Source organism: Diaphorina citri, unplaced genomic scaffold, assembly GCF_000475195.1.
Source record: "Diaphorina citri unplaced genomic scaffold, Diaci psyllid genome assembly version 1.1 scaffold2915, whole genome shotgun sequence".
NCBI lineage: Eukaryota > Metazoa > Arthropoda > Insecta > Hemiptera > Psyllidae > Diaphorina > Diaphorina citri.
The window spans coordinates 1-5,384 of NW_007380328.1; the positions used below are offsets into that span (position 1 = coordinate 1).

A 5,384-nucleotide genomic window follows, 5' to 3' on the forward strand; every position below is an offset into this window, starting at 1 on the left:
TAAAGTTTGTTCTTGGAACAACTGGCTTTCTCCTATCCTGTCTTTCTTCCCTCTTTGCTTTTTGGGAGGACAAGACCTGAGCAGTCACAGCCTCCTCTATCAAACCTCTAAAAACAAGCTTTTTAATTATTGATAATTAAAAAAAAGTTAATCAACCCTCTTCCAATTCAATTCCATCCTCCAGAGTACAACAAGCATACTGTATCCAAATGCAAGGCCGTGAGAAGGACAGTCAAAACATTTACACGGCCATCCTGAAGGAGAAACCTCAGGACATAGCTCTCCTGGCTGTGGCCAATAACAACATGGCAGTCATTAACCGAGACCAGAACCTGTTTGACTCAAAGAAGAAAATGAAGAACACACTCCTCGATGAATTGGAACATAAGTTGAACTCCCGACAGAAGAAGATTGTGCTTATGAACAACTGCTTGCTGGCCTTGTACACTAATCAGGTAGATATTTATCTCAGCTCTGCTTGAAAAGAACAAGTAGGTACAAGTTGTTGTTGTTGTAGCGGCTTTAGCTTTCACCGAATGGTGTTGGCAGAGTAAAGAAAAGACATCTTTTTGTATCTGCCATACACTGGGGTGATGGTCTCTAGCCATGTTTAATTGGCTCGTCCTAAATCGCAGTCAACCATCGTGAGTACTTGCACTTATTCTTTAAAAGCAGAGAGAACCCTTCGAAACTGCCAGCTAGCTAGGCTGGTTAGGGTTAGCTGTTCTCCTCCCTGTTTATATTTCCACAGCCAGACGCTAGTCTACTCTCTGTTAGACTAACAAGTGACAAAAACTAATATGAAACTATAATTTACATTTTATTTTGTGGCATTTTATACAAAGAAACCTAAGAAGTTCCTACCTGGGTGTTCAGAATGCAAAAATGTTTAGCTGATTCTACTTATTGGCAAAAGTAATGGTGAGTATAAAGACAAAAATAGCTGTAATGGGTGCAATGTTTTGTAATCTAGATTTAAAAAATAAAGCAAAGGATCAAATGAAATACTTTAGTAAACGGGTAGCAAATGTAGTAATGTAGTTTATTTTTTTACCTATAAGAAAGGCTCACGTTTTAAAATTACAGTTTAGTATAACAAAAATCAGGGATGATAAAACCTGAATATTTAAGAAAGAGTTCACTGTGCTAACACCACTGTGTAAAATAGATGGAAGATTTTGTAGAAGCTTAACCCATCCTTTAGGGCTGTTTGCCCCTACACTTAAGCCTTGGATTGAGCTTTTTGTGTATGATTAAGGTTGGAAACTTGGCTGCAATTTATTGGAAAAAAAGGTAAGAACCCTGTACCTAAGTAATATGTATCTAAGTAATAATATAATCGGTAATTTATGTATGTTGTTTTCACAGAAAGTAGAAGTACCTGAGCTGAGAGAGAGCACATATGAGATAGTGTACAATTCAGCGTGCAGTCTGATAGGCCCTCAGAATGGCCTATCTCAGCCCTGTTCATAACCACGGCCTCAGGCTGATTGTAACTATTACTAACCGCAGGACAGATCGTCATTTTACAGCTAACATATTCAATAGGACTTACAAATCGCCTTGTTTTAGAGCAGCCATGCACAAATTGCGGGCCTTCACTTGTGTGGCCCGCGATCTTATTATTTTTAGAAAAAAATTAATGCAATATTGGTGTAGGTGTGAAATAATAAGTTCAATTCTCCGTTATCGACGCTACTTAGAGTGTCGAGGTAGTCTATTAAAAACAAATAGTAAAAACATGACTATAAAAAATACATAGCTTTGTTAATTTTAGTAAAAAGACACGGGGACGTATGGATTTTACATATTTACTTACTGGCCGGTAGCAAGAAAAGCTGCAAAATCCACGTCACCCGACAATCTTGACAAATACAAGTGAGAAGCAATGTTAAAGCATACGCATTCAGGCCCGATCCCAATTGCGAGTTTCATCCGATTTTTTACCGAATGTCCTGTAGGTAATGTAATTTAAACGAGAGTGTTTCCACTATACACGACACGATTTTTTTCCCGAACGACAAGTGGGAATGGGCCTTTGGTAGGGTTGCAATGTTATCAGAACCTTAAGTGTATTGTAAAGGGAAAGAAATCAATTTGTAATTTAATCTTACAAAACTGGTCTTTCTCTGACTCGATTTTTTTTTTTTTTTTTTCGCTTCTGGGATTCGAACTGCAGTCCCCCGAATGTCCTGTAGGGAATGTAATTTAAATGAGAGTGTTTCCACTATACACGACACGATTTTTTCCCGAACGACAAGTGGGAATGGGCCTTTGGTAGGGTTGCAATGTTATCAGAACCTTAAGTGTATTGTAAAAGGAAAGAAATCAATTTGTAATTTAATCTTACAAAACTGGTTTTTCTCTGACTCGATTTTTTTGTCGCTTCTGGGATTCGAACGGCAGTCCCCTCGGTTGTGAATCCAACGCCTTAACAACTGTACTACTGGGACTGTAACCTAAGTATAATGTATATGTTTCTCTAAAAATATTCAATTTTAACAGTAGCATGTTCCACGAAGGTATAGTATAATAAATGTTATTGGACTTATTGTTGTAATGATCAGCTTAACCAATATTTTTTCAGCTTCTAGAAGGCCTGTTAAGCTAACAGCCTGTTAAAGTCCATTTGATAGGCTTAATAGGCTGTTAGGGGCTAAAATGAAGGTCGTGAAACTCATCCTAAAAGTAATAATATTAATTTACATAACGTAGGGTACTTTTGTTTACAAGATGACAGCCCTAAACTGATGATTTTCGTAAGTCTATACTTCCGTGGAACAGGCGTAAGTCTATACTTCCGTGGAACAGTACTATTTTATGAACCTCATTCAAACATACCTACCTCTTTATTATACAGGTAGTTATGTTTTAAACTTTTAGTACATGTCACTTAGGGCATGCTACCTTAAAATTAACACATCTGTACAAAACGACATTTTCTTCTATCACAATAAAACTTACAATGTACAGGTAAAGTCTGATTTACACTAGGTCTCTCGCTCATCTTATGAGAGACATACTACGGCGGGATTGGCGTGCTTCAACACAGACAAGTCCAATAATAGAGAGTTTTTGCACTGCTAACTTACGTGACGATAACTGAAACGTAAGACGCAAGTTGACAAAAACGCGTTTCTGCACATGCGCGGAAACGCGTTTCTGCACATGCGCGGCAACGAGTTTTCGTCAAGAAACGTTAGAGTTCAGTTAGGGGCGCTAACTTGGTTGCAAAAACTCGCTAGTGTATGGCAGCTGTTTCATTGATCCAAAAAGAAAACGGTAATAAATAGCGCGCGATTTTTCCCCCTTCTTCGAAAATACTCGTCCCGGATTGGTTGCCAGAAAAATAATAATAATAATAAAAATACGGTGTGGACCTAATGTAAACCAGCCTTTAATCTAATAAAAACAAATCTAAGGCCCGGATTTACAAGTTCATGCATTGTCTCCAAACAGTTGGTATTCGAAAATCCCCTTAGAAGTAAACAAGTATGAGTAGGTAGTGTTTTATTTATTTAGACTGTCAGCTTAGATTCTCTCTTGTCTCTATCTCTCTAGGTTCAAGGCTAACTCTCACAGCAAATGTGTATTATCTTGACGGATGTCTCAGTAATGTGTATTACCTTTATAAAGTTGATCATGCTTCTGTAATTGCAGTCTGGTCTTGATCAGAGTCAACGGATACAAACTTCCTCGTACACAGAATGAACTCAACATACTCAACGGGAAGAATTGAGTTGAGGTGTTATGACCAAATGATCATCCTTGAGAAGTACCTATAGCAGTCGTTTGTGAGAGTCAGCACCACATGATGTGTTCTGCCGTTTCTGGTACATCGTTTCCTTCAACATTTCAAGGTGTCAGTCCAATTTGAAATTTCTTCTCGTCTTTTTCAGCGACATCACCAAAATGCCGAGTCAAGTGAAAACACAGAGTCCTGCCGCCGCTTTGGGTGAAGGTCCCCGCCAGTCTCAAGTTAACGAAAGTGACAATAAAAAGACATGAATCTATAGATCCGATGGTAAAATAAAGTCTAGATAAAATTAATGTATCCAGTTTTCCAGTTCCAGATAGTAGATAGATAACAGAAAACCTAGATAAAACATAGGTATCTGGCATTTTCCGTAGAAAAGAGGTGGGTTATAGGTTATAGGTATGGAATACCTAAACAGACCAACAGTTAGGGATGGCTCACTGTGGAACAAGCGAACAAGTTAACACGCCTACCTCTGTGGCCGAGTGGTTAGAGCATAGACTCACAACCCGGAGGTGCTGGGTTTGAATCCGTTTGAAACCACTTCCCTTTTTCCCCGCGATAAAATAATATGTGCTACAGAATTTGGCAGATCGGAGATAAATAAATAAGATCCTTTCTTTAAATAAACTACGGTTTTGCCAGTTGCCAGGCTAGTTAGCTGGGAGGGTAGCGCGTCTGCCTTGTAAGCGCTAGGTCGCGGGTTTGATTCCCGCCCGGATTTTAACCTAAACAGATATATGAAATATATAAATATCTAGGTCAAAATATGAGAATGGACAACGATATCAAAGAAGAACTGAAATATTGTAAAAGGAGTGGCTGGATAGCATACAACAAATTAAAGAACTTAAGGAACTCTGGGTTCGTTCTAAGTTGAGATTTCTTGTGGTCAAGTGATGAAATCCATATCCTCAAGTAAGTTGGGATAGTCACAAAACAGACCAGATGGGTCTGTTTTTATCCTAAACAAACACAAACGGGGAAGAACCTGAGATAAAGTTTGTTCTTGGAACAACTGGCTTTCTCCTATCCTGTCTTTCTTCCCTCTTTGCTTTTTGGGAGGACAAGACCTTAGCAGTCACTCGATATTGTTAGATTTTCCCAGTCCAGTTTTCCATTGCATTTTTCAACTCAATATAAAATGTTCTCTTCTCACATAGCTTTTCCTGTCAAACCCGTACACTCGTTTTGTCATTTCAATACACATTAAATTCATAAAAATGACCCAACATTCACTGTTTCTCTGATTTTTTTTCTTTTTTTCACTCTTCCTTTACTGTTGGTCCACACATCCAGTTCTCATCTCTTCTCTGTATGTAAGATAGAGAGAAACATTTATTTATTATAACAAATAAAGAATCTGCCAGCCTGTAGAAACCAAAGTTCAGGAGAGAAAGTTACTTTACTTTTTTAACTTACCTATTTAGAGAAATATATGATGAATACAATGATGGTGTAGATTAATTCTTGGAATTTATGTATGTTGCTGTCATTGCTGAAACAAAACATGGAATAAGGATTGTGTTGATTTTTTATTTCATTTTAAGAAATTTAGGTTTCAAATGTCCCCCAAAAATAATATACATAAATATGTTGAGTAAATTATCCTCAGTTTTTTTTTTTG

The 5,384-nt window shown here is 37.7% G+C and overlaps 1 long non-coding RNA gene across 1 annotated transcript in view; it reads right to left on the reverse strand.

The window, feature by feature from the left end:
* Positions 1 to 865: 865 nt before the first annotated feature.
* The window catches only part of LOC113471747, a 5,385-nt gene continuing 866 nt past the window's right edge, over positions 866 to 5,384 (reverse strand). Inside the window, exon 2 of the long non-coding RNA XR_003394329.1 lies at positions 866 to 1,118. This is a non-coding gene — a long non-coding RNA (uncharacterized LOC113471747). The remainder of the gene's footprint in view (positions 1,119 to 5,384) is intronic.